This window comes from Dromiciops gliroides, chromosome 1 (assembly GCF_019393635.1).
Source record: "Dromiciops gliroides isolate mDroGli1 chromosome 1, mDroGli1.pri, whole genome shotgun sequence".
In the NCBI taxonomy this organism is placed as follows: domain Eukaryota; kingdom Metazoa; phylum Chordata; class Mammalia; order Microbiotheria; family Microbiotheriidae; genus Dromiciops; species Dromiciops gliroides.
The window spans coordinates 475,485,151-475,509,687 of NC_057861.1; the positions used below are offsets into that span (position 1 = coordinate 475,485,151).

The 24,537-nt window shown below is 35.9% G+C and overlaps 1 pseudogene; it reads left to right on the forward strand.

Annotated features, from left to right (window-relative positions):
- Window positions 1–18,776: 18,776 nt before the first annotated feature.
- On the forward strand, window positions 18,777–19,387 carry LOC122734553 (annotated as a pseudogene).
- The last annotated feature ends 5,150 nt before the right edge of the window (window positions 19,388–24,537 follow it).

Sequence of the window (24,537 nt, forward strand, 5' to 3'; positions counted from 1 at the left end):
TATAGGAGTGAATATGAGGCGGGGGGGGGGGGGGTGTAAAATGATTTCCTGCCTCCTCCATCATCTTGGCTCTTGTAAGTGAGTTCCTTTGACATTCTTTATATTTTGTTCTTCCATAGTAATTTTTTCTTGCTTAATAAAATAATTTATTGGTAATTTAGTTAAGATAGCACTAAATAAGTAGAATAGTTTAAGTCAAATTGACATTTTTATTATACTGTATCAGCCTACCCATGGATAATTAATTTCTCCAATTATTTTAATCTGATTTTATTTGTATAAAGTGTTTCATAGTTATATTCACACAGTTCGCGAGTTTATCTTGGCAGGTATACTCCCAGGTATTTTATATTTGTCTACTTATTTCAAATTCAATATATATTACTATATATTACTATATCTTCTTGCATGTCTTTGTTGGTAATATATAGAAATGCTGATAATTTATGTAGGTATATTTTATATCCTGATACTTTGCTAAAATTATTAATTATTTCATCTTTTTAAAGTTATATCTCTACTATTTCCCAAATATATGATTATAGTGTGTGCTAAATGGGTCATTTTTCAAGCCTGGTGCAAATCTGTATCAAGACACTATGGCTTGGGGCAAGCCAGCAATGAGGCCCCTTGCTCATAGCTTCCCAGAACAAATCGGCAGTAGGCCAAAATCAAGCAAGCCTTTGCAGACCTTGGGGTCAACTAAATCAGCAGCATCAACTCCTGGACCTCTCAGGTCACAGAGGGCAAGGTTCAGAAGGAGATTATAGGGGACACTTTGCTGGAACTTGGTATGAGATTCTATTGCATAGCCCAAACAAGAATGTGTGTGAAAGAGGTCACAGTCTCAGATTAAGTAAGAGAACTAGTACACTGGTGCATATAGCCACAGAAAATTAGGGTCACAGGTCCCAAGCAGAAAAGATTGCTTGTGGTTGTACACAGACCAAAGCACAGACCAGGAGAGTTGAGACCATACTTATATCATTTACCTTGGAAGAAATGAAAACTTATATGACCCCAGAATTAACTCTGAAAATGGAAGTATGAAAACCATAAAATTTGGAAAAGTGCTCCCTCCACTCAAGAGCAAAGACCAAGTCTAACATATAGTTATAAATTTAAAAATGGGTCTGTAAAAAATGACCAAAAAGAAAAAAAAAATGAGCCTGATCATAGAAAGTTACTTTGGTGATAGAAAAGTTCAAAACACACACTAAGAAAAGAAAAACAATGACAAAATGTCTGTATGCAAAGACTCAAATAAAAATTAAATTAGTGTCATCTACCCAAAACACCATTATTAATTTTTTTAAAGATCAGATAAAAATGTATCTTTTATTTGTTGAATAAAAAAATGACTTTATGAAGTAAAATTAAGCCTTGAATTTACTTCTTAAATAAGATGTCCTCCACATACATGTCCAATGTTCTAGAGGATTTTATGATGTATGTGACCATGAGGATACTTTCAATAACATCCTGACCATCAATACCAAAAAAGATAAGTAACATAGAAATATTGTTTTTAGTGTTCCAATTTCCAAAGCTTCTCCAACATTTATTATTTTTCTTTTTTGTCTTATGAGCCAGTATGATATGTGTGAGGCAGTACCTCAGAATTGTTGGAATTTGCATTTCTCTAATCAATAGTGATTTAGAGCATTTTTTCATACGGCAATAGATAGCTTTGACTTCTTCATCAGAAAACTGCCTGTTCATATCCTTTGACCATTTTGAAATTTGGGAATGACTTGCAGTCTTATAAATTTGATCTGGGGCAGCTAGGTGGCACAGAGGATAAAGCACCAGCCCTGGATTCAGGAGAAACTGAGTTCAAATCCTGCATCAGACACTTGACACTTACTAGGTGTGTGACACTGGGCAAGTCAATTAACCTTCATTGCCCTTGCCAAAAAGCAAAAAACAAAAAACAAAACAATTTAGTTCCTGCTATATTTTAGAAATGAGGCCTTTATCAGAAATATTGGCCATGAAAATTGTTTCCCAGCTTTCTGCCTCCCTTTTAATTCTGGTTGCATTACTTCTGTTTGTCCAAAAACTTTTTAATTTAATGTAATCAAAATCATCCATTTTGCATTACATAATATTCTCTATCTCTTGTTTGGTCATAAACTGTTCCCCTTTCCATAAATCTGAGAGGTAAACTATTCCTTCCTCTCCTAATTTACCTGTGGTATCACCTTTTATGTCTAAATCATGTACCCACTTTGAGCTTGTTTTAGTATAAGGTATAAGATGTTGGTCTATGCCTAGTTTCTGCTATTCTGTCTTACAGTTTTCCCAGCAGTTTGTGTCAAATACTAAGTTCCTATCCCAGAAGCTAGAGTCTTTGGGTTTATCAAACAGTATATTACTAAAGTCATTTACTACTGTGTCTCCTGTGCCTAACCTATTCCATTGACCTACCACTCTATTTCTTAGCCAGTACCAAATAGTTTCGATGACTACCACTTTATAGTAAAGGTTCAAATTTTGTAAGGCTGGCCCACCTTCCTGTGCAGTTTTTTCATTAGTTCTGTTAATATTCTTGACCTTTTGTTGTTCCACATGAATTTTGTTATTATTTTTTAGAAGTATAAAATATTTTTAGGTAGTCTGATTGGTATGGCAATGAATAAGTAAATTAATTTAGGTAGAATTGTGATTTTTATTATATTACCTCGGGCCTATCCTTGAGCAATTGATATTTTTCCAATTATTTAGATCTGATTTGATTTGTGTGAGAAGTGTTTTGTAATTATGTTCATAGAGTTCCTGGGTTTGCCTTGGCAAGTATACTCCTAAGCATTTTATACTGTCTACCATTACTTTAATTGGAATTTCTCTTTCTGTCTCTTGCTGCTGGACTTTGTTGGTCATGTATAAAAATATTGATCATTTATGGGGTTTTCTTTTATATCCTACAACTTTGCTAAAGTTGTTAATTGTTTCAAGTAATTTTTGAGTTGATTCTCTAGGATTCTCTAAGTATACCATCATATCATCTGCAAAGAGTGATAGTTTTGTTTTCTCCTTGCCTAGTCTAATTCCTTTAATTCCTTTTTCTTCTCCTATTGCTAAAGCTAACATTTCTAGTACACTACTAAATAATAGAGGTGCTAATGGACATCATTGCTTCATCCCTGATCTTATTGGGATGGCCTCTAACTAATCTCCATTCTTAGGGACTAACAAAGTCCCCCTTTCACTGTTCGAGCAAAGCTCACAGACAGCCCCCCTCCCCCAGAAAATATGTGCTGATTCTTAGCCCTTGATTAGAGGGCTGTAAACCACAATGATCCTTTCCGGATGCAGATGCATTTGCTGGGCACCAAGAATGAGGCATTTGCATAGGCACCAAGGAAACTTCAAAGGACAGAAACATGCTCCTCATCACAGATAAGGCTGACATGGTCCAAGGTCTACAAACCAATCCCCTCATCCTACTTTTTTGGCGTGAACTTCACACAAAGACATTCTTTTTGCTTGCCTCAAGCATAAATACATCAAACTGTCTGAATAAACGTTGCCTTTTGCCTCCACCCAAGTGCATGGGGCCCTTCCAATCCCATCCTATGTCTCTGTGTTTTTCTTCCTTAACATCTTACCTGTAGCAGCGCCAAACCTGTTCTAGCAGCTCCCTGCATCCGAAAGTGTCACTTCATTATGTATAATGCTTGCTGATGGTTTTAGGTAGATACTGATTACTCTTTTAAGGGAAGTTCCACCTATTTGTAAGCTATCTAATGTTTTTATTAGGAATGGGTACTGTATTTTGTCAAAAGCATTTTCTGCATCTATTGAGATAATCATGTAATTTGGGTTAGTTTTCATATTGATGTGGTTGATTACGTTGATAGTTTTCCTAATGTTGAATCAGCCATGCATTCCTGGTATAAGACCCACCTGGTCATATTGTATTGTCCTGGTGATCACTGAGTGTAATCTCCTTGCTAAGATCTTATTTAAGACTTTTGCATCAATATGCATTTGGGAAATACGTCTATAATTTTCTTTTCTTTTTTTTTGTGGGACAATGGGGGTTAAGTGACTTACCCAGGGTCACACAGCTAGTAAGTGTCAAGTGTCTGAGGCCGGATTTGAACTCAGGTACTCCTGACTCCAGGGCAGGTGCTTTATTCACTATGCCACCTAGCTGCTCCAGTCTATAATTTTCTTTCTCTCTTTTGGCTCTACCGGTTTTTAGTATCAACACCATATTTTTGTCGTAAAAGGAATTTGGTAGAACTCCTTCTTCACCTATTTTTCCAAATAATTTGTATAGTATTGGAATTAATTGTTCTTTAAATGTTGGGTAGAATTCACTTATAAACCCATCTGGCCCTGGAGATTTTTCCTTAGGGAGTTCATTACTGACTTGTTCAATTTTTTTTCCTAATATGGACTTATTTAAGGATTATATTTTCTCTTTAGTTAACCTGGGCCATTTGTGTTTTTGTAAATATTTATCCATTTTATTTAGATTGTAAAATTTATTGGCATACAGTTGGGTAAAATATGCATTATTTGTAAAGCTGTGAACTTATCCAACAATTCTGGACAGCAATTTGGAACTAAGCCCAAAGGGCTATACAGCTGTGCATACCCTTTGACCCAGAAATACCTCTATTAGGCCTTTTTCTCAAAGAGATCATAAAAAAAGGAAAATGACCCATATGTAAAAATTATTTATATCTGCTCTTTTTGTCATGGCAAGGAATTATAAATTGAGGGGATGCCCATCAATTGGGGAAAGGCTGAACAAGTTGTGGTATATGAAAGTAATGGAATACTATTGTGCTGTAATAAATGATGAGCAGGCAGAGTTGAGAGAAACCTGGAGGGATTTACATGAACTGATGCTGAGTGAGATGAGCAGAACCAGGAAAACATTGTATATAGTTTCAACAACATTGTGTGTTAATCAAACTGTGATAGACTTTACTCTTCTCAGCAATATAATGGTCCAAGATTGTTCCAAAGGACTCATGATGGAAAATGCTCTCCAAATCCAGAACAAATAACTATGGAATCTAGATACAGATTGAACCATACTATTTCTATTTTTTGTTTTTCTTTTTTTGAGGTTTTTCCTCTTTGCTCTGATTCTTCTTACACATTATGACTAATGCAGAAATATGTTTAATGTGATTATACATATATAACCTATAGCAGATTGCTTTCTGTCTTGGGGAAGGGTGAGGGAGGGGAGGGAGGGAAAAAATTTGAAGCTAGAAATCTTATAAAAACAAATGTTGAAAACTATCTCTACCTGTAACTGGAAAATAACAAAATACTATTAAGAAAACAGGTATTATGGTATGTTTTGCAAGACACTACATGCAAAATTAAAACTTAAGAAAAATTCCCTAGTGTTGGGTAGGGTCTTTCAGATTCCCTTTTCTATGGATGACTTTGTACAATTGTTGAGTAATAAATGTGCCTCAATGGAACACTGACTAATGAGGATAGAGTAATCGGTTCATTTGTCATGGAAATACACCGTGTCTGTGACGTATTCCCTGCTTGCATTGTGATAGACATTGATATTTAGTTCATTGAGTACAACCCTATAGTTTATAACAGGAATTACCAATACATCAGGTTCAGGCTTGTTTGAACTGAATCACATTTGGAAAAACTGGTAGATTTTTATAGATTTTCAAATTTAATTTTTTTTTCTCAAAAACTCATCTTTTTATAATAATATACTCTGTACTTGAATGAAAATTATGAAGGACTAAGATTTCAGAAAAATAAATAATTTGGGTAGTCCTAAATATAAAGGTAGCTAGATGGTTCAATGGATATAGCTCTTGCCCTGAAATTAAAAAATGTCTAAGTTCAAATCAGCTCTAAGGCACTTACTAGCTGTGTGACACTCAGCAAGTCACTTAACCTCTGTTTGCCTTAGTACACTGGAGAGGGAAATGGAAAACCACTTCAATATCTTTGCCTTGAAAATCCTATGAACATTATCATTTGTGGGGTCACAAAAAGTCAGATGCAATTAAATGATTGAACAACAAGATACCAAAAAATAATTGAAATATTCATGATAGATGGAAATAAGTTGCAGCATATTTGAAATGTTAATTTTTGTACCATAAAGAACATATGGGACTTCACAGTGAAAATATGAACTGAATGAAGCTGATTCAATAAATTATTAATAATAATACTTTAAAAAAGACTAATTGCTGAATTACTGCTCTGGTATCATCAATATAAAAATGAGACAATGTTCCACGATGTAGATGTTCTTCAGAGGATATATGAGGAAAACCATTCAAAGAATTTCATAAGATAAGAAAATATGGGTTGATTGCAATGGGCACTGGTGAAGGGAATACCCACATTCATGAGATTGCATATCCGTTGAAGTAAATAATTTTTTTCTTGTTACTGTCATGTAATTACATTAAAAATAAACAAGTATTCCCTTCCATAGAGGACAAGAAGTGAAAGGAAAACTTTTTTCTTACACTTGCCATTAATAATTTCATTTCTTATTTTTTGTTTTAAATTATAGTCAGTAGAAAGATTTTCTCTTTAGCCTTATAATTTTCCCAAATCTCTGCCTAGTTTCTTAAATTTACCTCAGTTCCTATAAATCACATGAACATGCTATGTGAGGAAATCTCTTCCTAATATTCTTAATATCAACATCTCCAAAAGTCATACATATGAGAACTATTTTCAAAGTTGAAGCAATTAATCATTCTCCCACCTCTACCCCTTTATATTGTCTTAGGACTTTGAAACAGGAGACTTTTCTTTTTAGGGTTTGGAAAAGTTTTGAGATTCAAGAATCCTAAATGCCATTGAAGCTTGAAACTAAAACATTTCTTTAACTAAAAATCCATCTGTGGAAAATTGAGAGCAATAAAAAGTTAGAAGCTGGGAACATTTAATACAACCATTACATAATCCTTTCATCAGTAATATTCAACAATATTTATAGCTTACTATTTCACTATTTACCATTCTATTTGTATATTCTGAGTTTTTTCAGTAGTTTGACAAATGCTCATTAAACTTCTATAAAATATTTTTTCTTAATTTATATATGACATTTAAAATTACCATCACATTTCATGACACTGATGCATGGCACCTGTTCTTTTACTCTGTTTAAAGGATTATCATGCCTATGTGAAGATATTGTTAAAATTAAAATAGTGTCTGCAATTTTTCCTTCTTATCAGGTCACTTATTTGCCAGTAAATATATATATGTATGTATATATATACATACACACACACACACACACACACATATATATGAATGAATTTTTTTTTTGGTTTGTTTGATTTTGTTTTTGTGGGGCAGTGAGGGTTAAGTGATTTGCCCAGGGTCACACAGCTAGTAAGTGTCAGTTGTCCAAGGCCGGATTTGTACTCAGGTCCTCCTGAATCCAAGGTTGGTGCCTTATCCACTGCACTACCAGCTGCCCCACCAGTAAATATATATTTTAATGAGAAGTGATATATTCAAAATGGATATTTTCATCCAATTTATAATAGATTAAATGTTTTCAATTTAATAATTTAGAATATTTGCAACTTCATATGCTTCTGGCTTAGTTTAAGGAATAGTTTTCACTTCCCTTTTTTTTTTTTTTTTTTGGTGAGGCAATTGGGGTTAAGTGACTTGCCCAGGGTCACACAGGAAGTAAGTGTCAAGTGTTTGAGGCTGGATTTGAACTCAGGTCCTCCTGAATCCAGGGCCAGTGCTCTATCCACTGTGCCACCAGCTGCCCCTTTCATTTTACTTTTGAGGTGTGTAATGTAATTCTAGCAGTTATCTCAACATATTAAGGTAATGTTTATGTGGACTTAAATAATGTGCATGTTAATTGTGATGTCTCTTTTCATAACGAAATTCCTATTAAATATGAATACTATTACAGGACCAAAAAATTCCAATATGCCCAATGAATTGAAGAAGAGTGACACAATGGCTTGTAGTAATGACTGATGACCTTTTTTCTGGATGTTTTGTTAAATGTTTGGCAATGTACTAATTAGAAATGATGCATAGGACAAAAATGAAACATCTATTCTCTGGTAATCATATAAACACTAGCCACATGAAATAAGTTATGATGATATAGTGTATATTATATACCTTACAAAACTTAAAGCATTGTATATAGATCCAATATTTTTTCTTATTTAAAAAGTAAAGAGTTTATGTTATATCTCTTTGGGGTTCATATGGACACATCACTGCCTAGAGTTTTAGTTTTATTTTTTTTTTGTTTTTTGTTTTGCTTTGTTTTGTTTTAAATCTAGCTAGGTAGTACAGAGTATAGAAACACTGGATGTGTAATCTTGGTAGATCTAAATTCAAATCTAGGTACTTTCTAATATTATTGTCCTGTCATAAAAACCTCTTTCTAGGTATGTTTCCTAATCTGTAAAGTGGGAATAATAATAATGTCTCCCAGAGTTGTTGTGAATCTCCATTTTCAATCATCACCTCTGATTGAATTGGGTTCCACTGAATATCATGTTTCTTCCAGAACAAGGTGATCACCTGAAATCTCATCACTTTGCATAATGATTCATTTTAAAAAAATAATCTATGCTGGGGCAGCTAGGTGGCATAATAGGTAAAGTGCTGGCCATGGATTCAGGAGGACCTGAGTTCAAATATGGCCTCAGACACCTGACACTTTCTAGCTCTGTAACCCTAGGCAAGTCACTTGAACCTCATTGCCCTGAAAAAAAGAAAAACAAAATGGAAAAAATAATAATCAATGCTTTCTCAACCCTATCAATTTCCTCTCCTCTCTGATTGGAGGACTATAGTTCAGAACAGTAAATTCCTCCAAAAGCTTTCATTTAAAGATGGTTCAGAATTTTCCAGGGACTCTCCATTTTCTACAAATAATTCTGCTTGGTTTCATCTAAATGGAACTTCGTGTTTCTGTACCAGGCCTTTTTAACCCACATACCTTATCCAGCTTCCTTTGTTTTAATGTTTTGCCCCATTTTTATTATAAGTTCCTTGAAGGCACGAGGCACTGTCATTCTTTCTTTCTTTTATTTTTTCTGATTTGTTTTCCTAGTCTTTAGTACTGTGCCTGGCATATAGTAGGCATTTGATAAATATGAATTACATTGAATTGTGAGGATAACATAAGATAATATTTACAAACTGTTCCAAAAAAATCAAATATCTGCATGCCTTTCAAAAGGCACTCAGCATTTGAGAACTTTAATTATATAAATTATGTAAAAAACTAAGATGACAGAATTTTATTTGTTCTCCTGATTTTTTAAGTAGTTCTGATAGGTAAAGCTTGGGTTTAAGAATAGATAGCAAGGAACTATCAAGAAACAGAGAAAAGAAATTAATAGTGACATTATACCACCATAGTAATCAGATAGATTCTGACCCCTATAAGAAAGTTTAAGAAGGAAATGTACCAGACAAAACATTTCTAATTTGCAGATACTCTAAGGTCATTTTATTTTAATTCATCATTAAAAAAATTCACCAAGTACCTGCACAAGGGAGAAATAAAAACATATAAATAATTGCTAGCCTTGTGGAACTTTCAGTCATGAAGGCTACATTCTTTAGGAACTTGGAGAAAATATCTGTAGCCTCTCAGAGTGGTTCGTAGAATAAAATTAAATGACATATGTAAGACAATTTTTTTTAATGTATAAGGTATTTTATTTTTTCCGTTACATGTAAAGATAGTTCTCAACTTTTGTTTATACAAGCTTTACAATTTCAGATTTTTCTCCCTCCCTCTCCTCCCTCCCCCCTCCCCTAGATAGCAGGTAATCTGATATAGGTTATATCTATATATCTCTATACATATAGATATAGATATAGATATATACACACGCATATATATACACATAGTAACATTAATCCTACTTCTGCATTAATCCTGTTACAAGAGAAAGAATCAGAACAGTGATGCAAAACCTCAAAATAGGAAAAAAAAAACAACAGCACCCAAAACAAAAGAAATAGTATAATTCAATCAGCATCTATACTCCACAGTTCTTTTTTAATTTTTCTTGGATTTGGAGATCCTCTTCTATCATGAGTTCCCTGGAACTCTTCTGTACCATTGCATTGGTGAGAAGAATATAGTCCATCACAGTAGGTCAACACTCAATGTTGATGATACTGTGTACAATGTTCTTCTGGTTCTGCTCATCTCACTCATCATCAGCTCACATAACACCCTCCAGGTTTCTATGAACTCTTCCTGCTCATCATTTCTTACAGCACAATAGTATTCCATTGTATTCATATACCACAGCTTGTCCAGCCATTCCCAAATTGATGGGCACCCCCTCAACTTCCAATTCCTTGCTACCACGTAAAGAGCAGCTATAAATATTTTTGTACATGTGGGTCCCTTTCCCCCTTCCATGATTTCTTTGGGCAAAAGACCTAAAAGTGGAATTGCTGGGTCAAAGGGTATGCACAGCTTTATTGCCCTTTGGGCATAATTCCAAATTGCTCTCCAGAATGGTTGGATCAGCTCACAGCTCCACCAACAATGCATTAGTGTTCCAATTTCCCCACAGCCTCTCCAACATTTATTATCTTCCTTTTTTGTCATTTTAGCCAATCTGATAGGTGTCAGGTGGTACCTCAGAGTTGTTTTAATTTGCATCTCTCTAATCATTAGAGATTTAGAGCATTTTTTCATATGGGAATAGATAGCTTTGGTTTCTTCATCAGAAAACTGCCGGTTCATATCCTTTGACCATTTCTCAATTGGGGAATGACTTGGATTCTTATAAATTTGATTTAATTCCCTATATATTTTAGAGATGAGGCCTTTATCAGAAGCACTGGCCTCAAAAATTGTTTCCCAGCTTTCTGCCTCCCTTCCAATTTTGGATGCATTGCTTCGGTTTGTACTAAAATTTTTTAATTTCATATAATCAAAATCATCCATTTTGCATTTTATAATATACTCTATCTCTTGTTTGGTCAAACACTGTTTTCCTTTCCAAAGATCTGATAGGTACACTATTCCTTTCTCTCCTAATTTACCTATGGTATCACCTCATATGTCTAAATCATGTATCCATTTTGACCTTATTTTAGTATAAGGTGTAAGATGTTGGTCTATGCCTAATTTCTGCCATACTATCTTCCAGTTTTCCCAGCAGTTTTTGTCAAATACTGAGTTCCTATCCCAGAAGCTGAAGTCTTTGGGTTAATCAAACACTATATTACTAGTGTCATTTACTACTGCATTTCCTGAGACTAGCCTATTTCATTGATCTACCACTCTATTTTTAAGCCAGTACCAGATAGTTTTGATGACTGCTGCTTTATAGTAAAGCTCCAGGTTTGGTACCGCTAACCCACCTTCCTGTGTATTTTTTTTCATTATTTCCCTGGATATTCTTGATTTTTTGTTTTTCCAGATGAATTTTGTTATTATTTTTTCTAGCTGTATAACATAATTTTTAGGTAGTCTGATTGGTATGGCACTGAATAAGTAAATTAATTTAGGCAGTATTGTCATTTTTACTATATTAGCTCTGCCTATCCATGAGCAATGGATATCTTTCCAATTATTTAGATCTGATTTGATTTGTGTGAAGAGTGTTTGGTAGTTGTGTTCATAGAGTTCCTGGGTTTGTCTTGGCAAGTAGACTCCCAAGTATTTTATATTATCTACCATTACTTTAAATGGAATTTCTCTTTCTATCTCTTGCTGCTGGACTTTGTTGGTCATGTATAGAAATGCTGATGATTTATGTGGATTTATTTTATATCCTGCTACTTTGCTAAAGGTGTTAATTGCTTCAAGTAATTTTTGAGTTGATTCTCTAGGATTCCTTAAGTATACCATCATATCATCTGCAAAGAGTGATAGTTTTGTTTCCTCCTTGCCTATTCTAATTCCTTTAATTCCTTTCTCTTCTCTGATTGCTAAAGCTAACATTTCTAGGACAATATTAAATAATAGGGGTGATGATGGACATCCCTGTTTCACCCCTGATCTTATTGGGAAGGCCTCTAATTTATCTCCATTGCATATAATACTTGCTGATGGCTTTAGGTAGATACTGTTTATTATTCTAAGGAAAGCTCCCCCTATTCCTAAACTCTCTAGTGTTTTTATTAGGAATGGGTGCTGTACTTTGTCAAAAGCTTTCTCTGCATCTATTGAGATAATCATATGATTTTGGTTGGTTTTCTTATTGATGTGGTTGATTATGTTAATAGTTTTCCTAATGTTGAACCAGCCCTGCATTCCTGGTATAAATCCCACCTGATCATAGTGTATTATCCTGGTGATCACTTGCTGTAATCTCCTTTCTAATGTCTTATTTAAGATTTTAGCATCAATATTCATTAGTGAAATTGGTCTATAATTTTCTTTCTCTGTTTTTGCTTTGCCTGGTTTTGGTATCACCACCATATTTGTGTCATAAAACGAATTTGGTAGAACTCCTTCTTCACCTATTTTTCCAAATAATTTGTATAATATTGGAATTAATTGTTCTTTAAATGTTTGGTAAAATTCACCCGTAAACCCATCTGGCCCTGGGGATTTTTTCTTAGGGAGTTCATTAATAGCTTGTTCAATTTCTTTTTCTAATATGGGTTTATTTAAGGATTTTATTTCCTCTTCAGTTAACCTGGGCAGTCTGTATCTTTGTAAATATTCATCCATTTCATTTAGATTGTCAAATTTATTGGCATACAGTTGGGCAAAATATTTCCTAATTATTGCTTTAATTTCCACTTCATTGGTGGTAACATCACCCTTTTCATTTTTGATACTGATAATTTGGTTTTCTTCTTTCTTTTTTTTAATCAAATTAACCAATATTTTATCTATTTTATTGGTTCTTTCATAAAACCAGCTCTTAGTTTTATTGATTAATTCTATAGTTTTTTTCCTTTCACTCTTATTAATTTCTCCTTTAATTTTCAGGATCTCTAATTTAGTGTCTAATTGGGGATTTCTAATTTGTTCTTTTTCTAGCTTTTTAAGTTGCATGCCCAATTCATTAATCTCCTCTTTCTCTTTTTTATTCATGTAAGCATTTAGAGCTATAAATTTTCCCCTAAGCACTGCTTTGGCTGCATCCTATAGATTTTGGTATGTTGTCTCATTATTGTCATTCTCTTGGATACAGTCATTGATTGTTTCTATGATTTCTTGTTTGGCCCCTTCATTCTTTAGAATGAAATTATTAAGTTTCCAATGGATTTTCATTCTACTTTTCCCTGGCTCTTTCTTACATGTAATTTTTATTGCATCATGATCTGAGAAGCATGCATTTACTATTTCTGCCTTTCTACATTTGACTATGATGTTTTTGTGCCCTAATAAATGGTCAGTTTTTGAAAATGTGCCATGTACTTCTGAGAAAAAAGGTATATTCCTTTCTATCCCCATTCAATTTTCTCCAGACATCTATCATGTCTAACTTTTCTAGTAATCTATTCACCTCTTTTACTTCTTTCTTATTTATTTTTTGGCTAGATTTATCTAATTCTGAGAGGGGGAGATTCAGATCCCACACTAGTATAGTATTACTGTCTAATTCCTCTTGTAACTCATTTAACTTCTCCTCTAAGAACTTGGATGCTATACCACTTGGTGCATACATATTTAATATTGATATTACTTCATTATCTATAGTAACTTTAAGTAAGATGTAATTTCCTTCCTTATGTCTTTTAATGAGATCTATTTTTGCCTGCACTTTGTCTGAGATAAGGATTGCTACCCCTGCCTTTTTTACTTTAGCTGAGGCATACTATATTCTGCTCCAGCCTTTTACGTTTACTCTGTGTGTATCTCTCTGCTTCAAATGTGTTTCTTGTAAACAGCATATTGTAGGGTTCTGGTTTTTAATCCACTCTGCAATTCGCTTCCGTTTTATAGCAGAGTTCATCCCATTCACATTCACAGTTATTATTACTAACTGTCTATTCCCCTCCATTCTATTTACCCCCTTTGTACTTTTTCCCCCTTCTTTCACCCTATTCCTCCTCACCGACGTTTTACTTCTTACCCCTGCCTCCCCCGATCTGCCCTCCCTTTTTATAACCCCCCTCTCTTTTCTTTACCCTTTTCTCCCTTGCTTTTGTCCTCCCTTCTATCAGTCCCCCCCTTTCCCTTCCCCTTTTGTTTCCCTAAAGAATGAGTTAAGTTTCTTTATCCCAATAAACGTATATGTTATTCCCTCTTTGAGTCAAATCTAATGAGAAAAGGGTTGAAACAATGTTCCCCCCTCCTTTCTTTCCCTCTATTGTAATAGGCTTTTTTCCACCTCTTCATATGATATAATTCATCCCATTCCACCTCCCCTTTCCTCTCCTCCCCATAGACTCCCTTTTTAACCCCTTAATTCTTTTGTATCATTACATCAAAGACTATTTATATTTATACCCTCTATATAAAGTCCTTCTCTCTGCCCCAATACATTTACAATTCTTAAGAGTTATGAGTATTATCTTCCTGTGTAGGGATATAAACAGTTTAACCTAATAGGGTAACTTGTTTTTTTTTCCCCTCTGTTTACCTTTTTAAACTTCTCTTGAGTCTTGTATGTTGAGATCAAATTTTCTATTCAGTTCTGGTCTTTTCACCAGGAAAGATTGAAAGTCCCCAATGTCATTAAATGTCCATCTTTTCCCCTGAAAGAAAATGCACATTTTTGCTGGGTAATAGATTCTTGGCTGCAATCCAAGCTCCTTTGCCTTCCGGAATATCATATTCCAAGCCTTCTGGTCCTTTAATGTTGAAGCTGCCATGTCCTGAGCAATCCTGACTGTGGCTCCATGATATTTAAATTGCTTCTTTCTGGCTGCTTGGAGTATTTTCTCCTTCACCTGATAATTCTGGAATTTGGCTACAATATTCCTTGGAGTTTTCCTTTTGGGGTCTCTTTCAGGAGGTGATCGGTGGATTCTTTCAATGATGATTTTATCCTCTGATTCTATGATATCAGGGCAGTTCTCCTTAATAATTTCCTGGAATATGGTGTCTAGATTCTTTTTCTGGTCATGGCTTTCAGGCAGTCCAATGATTCTCAAATTGTCTCTCCTCGATCTGTTTTCCAGATCAGTTGTCTTTCCAATGAGGTATTTCACATTTTCTTCTATATTTTCATTTTTTTTATTCTGCTTGACTGATTCCTGGTGTCTCATGGATTCCTTATCTTCCAGCTGACCCACTTTAATTTTTAAGGCATTGTTTTCTTCATTGAGATTATGCACCTTTTTTTCCATTTGGCTAAGTGAATTTTTTAAGGTATTGTTTTCTTCAGTGAGATTATGCAGCTTTTTTTTTCCATTTGGCCAAATTAATTTTTTAAGGCTTTGTTTTCTTCAGCTTCCTTTTCTGATCTGCTGATTCTTTTTTCATAGTTTTCTTGTTTTGCTTTCATTTCTCCCTCCATTTTTTCTTCTACCTCTTGCAATTGATTTTTAAAATCCTTTTTGAGCTCTTCCAGGAAGGCTTTTTGTTCTTGTGACCAATTCACCTTCCCTTGTGAGGCTTCAGATGTAGACAATTTAAGGCTATTGTCCTCATCTGAGTTTGTGTTGGCTTCTTCCCTATTGATACAGAAGCTCTCAATGGAGAGGGCTCTGTTTTGCTTCTTATTCATTATTGCAGCTTATTTATTTATTCTTTAAGTTGAGGTCTGCTCTGGGGGCACCAGGGTCCCTATTTTGGGCTTCTTGTGTAGGGGTATAGGTGCTGTGTGACCGGGCTTTTACTCTGAGGCTTTTATGGTGTGTGGAGATCCCCAGCCCTGCACTTCCTGTCTGATTGCGCTCAGCCAGCCAGGCGCCAGACCACGGCGTCTGATCCCGCCTGACCATTTGTCTCCCTCCTGGCCGGTGCAGGTAGGTTTTTCCACTGTCCTTCTTGGCCACCAGATTTTTGAACCAGGTTCCAGGGGCCTCAGTTGTCTGGCTGTGGCCCGTAGCTCCTGTTGACTTGCCCTGACCCCTTCGGCGCTGGGTTGCTGCCTTGCGCTGGGCCTCCCTTTTGCCCGAGTCAGACCGACCTTTTCCTGAAGTCTTCTAAATTATCTCTGGTTAGAGGACTGTGTCTCTCTGTCTCTTTGCAGGTTCTGTAGTTTCAGAATCCATCCAGAGGCTTGATTTAATGTTCGTTTTGAGGGAACAGAAGGAGAGCTCAGGCAGCTTGCTGCTTCCTCTCTGCCATCTTGGCTCTGCCCCCTGTAAGACAATTTTTAAACCTTAAATATCAATTAGTCATGCAATGACAGTGAGAATAATAGTAAACAGAATGTATGGGATAATTATGGATTTGCGTCAGATTAAACTCTGAGGATGGAGTATGAAAGATACCTAGTCCCCCCAACTCCCCAGAATAGCTAGCTTCTTGCTTTGCCTAAAAGTTAATTGCTTGTTAAATTCTCACTGTCTCCTTTAGGTTTTATTGATGAGATAATGGACTTAGGTCAGTTCTGTAAACTTTGGGGATGGGGTCTGGAAGATATCCAGTCCCCCAGGAAGTTTTATTACTTGTCACAGTTCTACCAATTAGCACTATTTACTTTACCACTGCTTAGTTTCCACACATAGCTACACCTTAGTTTATGGCCTGTAATAAAAATCGTGTCGCCGAATAGGCAGCTTACTCCCCTCTCACATGTCAAAATCCCAGTCCCTGTCATGGATTAATTGCAGTCAGCTAAGGGAGTGATTTATGCCTCCCTCTTTCTTGGATATTCCTCAGACTTGTTACCCCTTCTTCTTTTCCCCTTTGTTCTTGGACATGTCTCCATACATGTATCAAGAACTAAGCACGCATATTGTCTGAGACAGGATTGGATGTTACATTGTGAGCTCATAATGTGCATGTGAAGTTTTCCCCCTCCCTTCAAATTAATTATAAAAATTCAAGGCATGTATTAAGTATTACGGCTTGATCTCAGGATTGAGTTTGCCCCTCCTCACGAGGATGTAATAAATCTGTCTCTACTTGACTTGGTGGTCTCCTCGAGTTATTTGGGTAAACTGAAGCAGTTTGTCCCAAACAGATCGGGGCTCGTCCAGGATCTTTTTGAGGATCTTTGTAGAATCTCAGGAGCCTGTCCTTCTGAACAAGGACATCCCTGCTGAATTCAGCAGGTTTGGGGGTCTGGCTCTTAGTGAGGCTTCTCAGCATCCATACCCAGAGGGAGAAAAAGAGAGAGAGACTTAAAAGCCAACCAGACACAGAAGTGCTGGCTGAAGTAGTATCCAGATTGATTTGCAATGTGTACACAGACCCAGATTGGTGAGTAAACTGGGTGACCATTCTGGAGTGGGAAGATTTCTATGAAGGGGTTGGACTTGAGTGATCAGAGTGTGATGTGTGAATGAGACGTGCAATTGAGCATGAAGCGAGAGTGGAATCCTTACTCGCAGTTTTCCTCTTCCACGAGGAACGGACGAAGTAGCGGTTTGTGAATGCACTCTGGTAGGGAAGTGGGCGTGGTCTAACCAGCAGATAGGAAGAAATAAAGAACCCCTAGTTACAATGATTCTAAGGTCTGTTGAAGTTTTGCAGGGTTGAACAGGTCACTAGGACTAAACAGACACCCTGATACAGATACAGAAATAACTTTAGGATGTGCTCTAGGGCCTATTGAGTCTGGTGACATTGAAAAATGGCTGGGGATGCCTAACCAATAATAGACACCCAGAACAAAATATAGGAATTCCCTTAGGGGGGAATTAGGTATACCTGTTGCGTTTATGGGTCTGAAAAACCAGCCAGATGGTAGAGACCTTTTTAAGGTGGAGGACCATGATGAGCAGGTTAATTAGACCTCCTAAGCAAAAATCAGGAGCCTGGTGAGTTCAGAGTCAAAAGGCCAGACCAGGCTGAGACCTTGAGTAAAATATGGGTAGGACATCTAGAGTAGGGCAAGGTTTAATAATTGGCAGGAGTCCCAAGTGAAATTAAATAAAAATAGAAATATTTTCAAAACAAAACAAAACAGAATTGGATACAAAAGAAGAAGAAAGGGAAATTGATTTTATAGTTTGAGTTAGAGATTGGACTGAGAGATTGTAGAAGGAGAGGATGTAGAATTGTAAATTACTAAGAATTTGAATTGGGCCATTGGAATGTGGATTTGCTGTAGCCTCAGGGAAACAAAGGAAAAGAGTGAATGTGATAAATTTGCTCTTAGAGAATAACAGAAGTTTGTAATAGGCAAATTAAAGAAGAAAATCCCCTGGGTCTATCCTTAAAATATATAAGTGGGGTCCTTTAGTGAAATAATGGCTAAGCTGCCACTTTGCTAGTTTCAGATGGTTTAAGTATGTTGAGAAGGTACAAGGAAGTTTGATTAAGTGAGAAGTAGGAATGAATGGTTAGGAAGCTGTTTGCTGGCCTACATGGTTTGCCCTGTCTGCGTTGACAGTATGACCAGGGGTATGAGAGTGAATAGTTGGGATTTTTGAGAGAGAAAGAAGGAAAGTAGAAGGAAAGAAGGAAAGAGAAGAGATAGAAAGAAAGAAGAAAGAAAAGAAAGGCCCTCCGCCTTTCCCCTTTTTCTGCTGTGGGGGAGGAGAGAGCAAATGCCTAGTGTATATCTGTCTTGAGATCTTCTTGTAGTGGAGTAGCTTAAAATCAGGAGTTATTTGTAATGTGTAAAAGTTTCAAGGAAAAATATTTTTTTTGTGTGGTCTCTAATCATTGAACCACACTGCCTAAGTTCAGTTTTTGGCTTGAAAAGTAATTTGATAGCCATCAAACTATTTCTAGGGCTTTGGCCCTTTCACCGTCAGAATGAAGACCATTCTAAGCAACCAGACTGTCGACATCCCAGAAAATGTTGACGTCTCTCTTAAGGGCCATACAGTTATTGTGAAGGAGCCCAGAGGAATCCTCCGAAGGGATTTCAACCATATCAATGTTGAGCTCAGTCTCCTTGGAAAGAAGAAAAAAAAGGCTCCAGGGGGACAAGTGGTGGGGAAATCGAAAAGAACTTGCAATTGTTTGAACTCTCTGCAGCCACGTATAAAACATGATCAAAGGTGTTACTCTGGGTTTTCATTACAAGATGAGGTCTGTATATGCTCACTTCCCCATCAATGTTGTTATTCAAGAGGCTCACTTGTCAAAATCAGAAATTTCTTGGGTGAAAAAAATATTCGAAGAGTACACATGAGACCAGGTGTGGCTTGTGCTGTTTCTCAAGCCCCAAAAGATGAGTTAATTCTTGAAGGAAATTATATTGAACTTGTATCAAACTCAGCTGCCCTGATCCAACAGCCCATCACAGTAAAAAACAAGTATATCAGAAAATTTTTGGATGGTATCTATGTTTCTGAGAAAGGCACAGTGCAACAAGCTGATGAATAAGTTGGAAAAGATGCCAAAGGCAGTGTCCTGAGGAATCAACACTTATTCAGATATCAAAATAAAAATCCTTTTTGTAAAAAAAAAAAAACCAAAACTATTTCTAGGACCTAAGAATGTCTCACAGTAAAAGGTGGAGGCATATATAATTTAGCAATGCCCTCTTTGAGATCTGTTGCATTGCACATGGTTAAGAAATATGCTTTTGATGTGAACAAAGGTCATTTAAAAATGATTAGAACTGACTAGAAATAATAAGGTAAATTGGCCTATTGGAATTTCTTTAACCAGTCTAAATTAGGATTAAGAAAGGAAAAAAAAGAGAGAAATTATGTATGTCTAAATTTGTGTTTGGAATCTAGAAAGAAAAGTTTTGTTTAATTGTTTGATAAAGCTACTCTAAAAATTGACTAGGTTAAGGAAGTGGGGGAGGAGCAGAGGGAAACTTGCTGCTCTGGCATTTTCTTTCAGAGTGATTGGAGGGTTGAATATGGCATTAAAATATTCCTTTAAACCAGCAAAAGAAAAGTTTGTGTTATTAGGGAAACAAGAAGGGTAATTGAATTTGATCGGACTATTTAATAAACTTTGGGGATCATACAAACTATATACTGTCATTTAAAAAATTCTTTTGTAGTGGAACAATTTAAGCAAAAACCAAGGAAAATAGGAAGTGTTTTGATTAAGTGATTACGGGATGAATTAATACTAAAGTGAAATTATCAATGAGGTTCTATATGATATCATTCTGAAAACAAATTCAGGTTTAATTGAATTAATTCTGATTTAATTCTAAGTGAAATATATACTGTTCTATTTGTGTAGTTTTAAACTGACTACCTCAAGGTGATTTGTAATATGTAAAGGAAAAGTGCCCAACAGTTTAATAGTTTATTGTATTAGAGATATGGTCAGATTTGGATTCTCTAAATTCCTTTCAGTTATGAATTTAATTGAATGTGATAATGGTTTTCTGTGAAGTGGGCATAGTACGAATATAGATCTAACAGATCCTCAGTAAAGTACAGTAATTCACTTTTTTCCTAAGTTAGAAGTTTAATGTGATCTCTTTGTGAAACATAATTTGGTAATAGAGGGGGATGGGATTTGAAATTCTTAGCGCAGTCTCTTATCTTGGAGGACAGGAGGAAAAGAAAGTCAGAGAAAAAGACCTGGTCTGGCCAAAAAACTACTGGATTATTTTAAGTTGTATTGTGGTCTGGGATACTGTAATTTGAAACAGCAACAACTACAACAAAAAAATAATAAGGAGAGAATTGTAAAAGGGGCCTGGTAAAATTTGTTATTATAATTGGAATGAGTTAATAGAATATTTCCTTTTTGGTTTAGAAGAAGCTGAAATTCCTCCCCACTGCAAACACTTTAGATGAGAGAGAAGGGGAGCAGGGATAAAGTTAAACTTTCTTCAATTCAATCCTGGGAATTCCAACCTTAAAGGTTTCTTTCTGAAGTTGAGGATTGAATAAGAGAGATATATTTAACATTTGAAAGTATTTTATGTCATGAAGGGTTGGTGAATATTTCTTTTCACATAAGGATAAATTTAAGCTGTTTCTTAAGAAGGGAAAAAGAAGATATTTCCAGGATATAACGTGTAACATGTGTAATTTAGAAGGTTTTCTATCTTATTTGTAAGCTAATTTGTTTCAATGGCAATTTGAAATTGATAACTATCATGTCCAAACCTACTGTGAGTTGTGAAATTTTATTAATTAATTGAAAAAGCTTTTTGGAACCCACAAATCATCCTATAATACTCCCATACTTCTAGTCAGGAGGTCAGATGGAACATACAGGCTTGTACAAGATTTGAGAGAAACTAATAAGATTGTATTCCCCTCACCCTGTGGTACAGAAACTCTTCCTTCTTCTTGTTAATACCGACAAAGGAATAGCATTGTGAGTTTTGGCCCAGGTTTGGGGAGGACAAAAGAGGCCAGTGGTCTTTTTATCTAAAACCTTGGACCCAATAGCCCAGGGATGGCCAAGCTGCATTCTGGCAGTCCCAACCACTGCAGTTCTAGTGGAAGAAAGACAAAGGTTGGGAGATGCCAGATGGGAGAGTAGCATTGCCTGCTCCTATTATGAGACAGATTTTTCAACAATTACACCAAGGAAGTCACTGGGATGTACAGGGTATGTGTGACGTGGTATCAAGAAATTGGATGTGCAAAGGGATGTATACATTTGCTTGACAGGCAGTTGGAGTCTGCTTAGTGTGCAGGGAACAAATAGACAAAGTGGAAGTTAGTTATTGCAACATTGAATCAATTAGTCATTGAATTAATATTAGAACATCTAAATAATTAGTAAACTATGGGAAATATCTTGCTGTTTTGATCTGAATTTATTGGTGCTAGGCAATAGTTAAATTGGTGCCTGAACTTGTCATGTATGACATGTTAATGAACAATAAGCAACTTAAGAGCTATCTTGTATCACCTTAATGGGGAATCTGAAGTTTTAATTAATTGGAATTAGAACCTTTGTAGAAACACATGAAAACTAGTCGTCACTTTAAAGATGTTTCCATTGGTTAGGGGAATTCTGAGGACAGTATCTTATGTTTAACATCTAAACCCACTTTACTATGTGCTATTGTATGGGACATTTTCTAGTTTGTTCCCAGTATGAAATTTGGGATTGCTTATACTCATTTCAACCATTGCTTGTGATTGAGCATCTCAAAGAAGATTAATTTGGGTAGTCCTAACCTAGGGATGAAAAAACCTATTTAAGTGCAAGTATAGCTAATACTTGCTATCTAGGATATATGATCCTTGAGAAGTGAATTCACTTTTAGTGCTGATTGTTGGGACTTACTATTTAAGATATTATGAGACTATTAATCACTATTGCTCTGAGTCTGACTCCAGTTATGACTATCAAGGGATGGTGAACCATATGATCCATGATACCAGCAACCCTATAGGGGTTTTACATGTGTACACTGCAGGTGGAATTCTCTTGGAAAAGGATGGGAGACCAACTGTTTGGCAAAGGCTGAGGTAGGTGTCTCCTGACTTGGTTTCCCCAAATATTACATAATGGCATGTAAACTTTCCCACCTGGCTGATGTTAAGTCTGGCATATTGCATTGGCTGTCTACAAAACTCTTACTGGGAGTTTGGAAGTACCTTTCCCCCAGAGTTTTGTTTTTTTTCTTTTATGGCAGGTTCCTATAATCATGTCACTTGATAAGCATGAATACAATATTGTCTCTTCATCCCTAGATTAATACTGTAACATCTGGGTGAGATGTAGGTTTAAGATTCAAGCTATTTGACTTAGAAATTATAGTCCCTTTCATAATCCAAACAACTAGAATGTATAAGCATTTAGCCTTGTCATCTATTATTAGTTCTGCATGTTAAGAATGAACCAGAGACATCTCAAGTCCATTTCAAGAAAATAGAGGAGGGTAAATTATAGAATGTTTTGTTATACCTATGGAGAGGTAAACTATAATTGTGTAATGTAGAAATAATATCTGTCTGTAGAGCATGTCCTGTAATAAAAACATGGTTTATTATGGACAACTTATTTGACATGCACTGTTTTGAAACTAATTGGTTAAATGTCATCCTAAGTCTTTTATTGGAGTTGAAGTTAACTTGGTAACTTTTATGTAAGTTCGTTTGTGGTCATCGTCTTTTTAATTTTTTTTTTTCCGGGCAATGGGGGTTAAGTGACTTGCCCAGGGTCACAGCTAGTAAGTGTCAAGTGTCTGAGGCCAGATTTGAACCCAGGTACTCCTGAATCCAGGGATGGTGCTTTATCCACTGCATCACCTAGCTGCCCCTGTGGTCATCTTCTTACAAAGGTATTTTGTACCTTAAGTTTTATATGAGGATTAGATCTTAAACAATTGAATGAAAACTTTTGGAGAAATAAAGTGAAATGGATATATATGTAATTTGGAAAGATTTAAGGGTTCTGCCTTCAGTGGTATTTTGAAACATTTAGATTGTGTGGCTTGCATGTAGCAAGGTAGTGGTAACCCTTTGATCTGTTGTTAAAAATGTTTGTCAGATACAGAACTAGATACAGCCTCGAACAGCAAGGGGCATTTTTGACACCTCTCACTGGATGAAGGACATTTATGAACAGTTTTTTGCTCCTGATGCAGGATGCTGGGGTTCCTGGATTCACTCTTTTGATTTGCCCCTTTTCCCTATTGTTGTCCTTTTTAATTTTTGGCCTTTGTCTCTTTAACCTCTTGATAGTTTGTTTTATCTAGGCTCAAGGCTTTCAATTTTATGGTAGCAATTCCAGCCTATATACTTCTTCACCATCTGGACCTGGCCTGTAAAGATTTCTGTTCCTTCTACTGCCAGCTTTACACACATATTCAGCTGAAGCAGTTACAGAAGAAGAGATCTTTGCCCTCTTTTCCCTTAGCTATTGGAAGAAGGGGCGGGGAAATGTAGTGGAAGCCTGGTGGGCCTGAGTCTAGGTGGGGATGCTCAGGCCTAGAAGGGGTCAATTAGAGATTACTCTTTCCTTGGATAAAGTTGGGAAACAATTGTATTTGCTATTAAAATTTCCTTTGTAAAAGATTCTAATAGGGGCATCTGAGGTCAAAGATGAAAACCGCTAAGTGAATGGACACTGGGAGTGTATCACTGAAATTACAAAGAGACTTTAAATCATGTTTGTTGTTATAATATTGGTAGTTATTGACACCAGTTCTTTGTGTTATATCTGGGGGGATTGTTATAGAATATTTCAAGGAACAAAACCAGTCTTGAGAGGACACTATTGGATTTGTGACAAAAACTGCTTACACATCTTCCCAAGAATTGGACAAGTATATGGTATATTGGGAAAATTAATTAATTAGACTCCAATTTGCCTCCTGAAAGATACCTATGGGACAGGATTAGATATTCAGTTGTAATTTTTGAAGTTACCCTTATACTTGTCCCTGTTTAGTCCCTTGCTTTATAGGGTTGATACAATGTGCAGTTCAACAGATGCAGCCGATGGTGACTTAGCACTTCACTGAGAAAAGAGAAAAGACCCTGATTCTGAAACTTCACAAAGGAGAGACTGTTGATGACTTGGACTTGGAATGGAGGGCTAAATCCTGTGTGGCTGAAGAGCTTTACAACAGTTACTCAAATCCAGAGTATGCTCTCTGAGCATAAAAGAAAAAG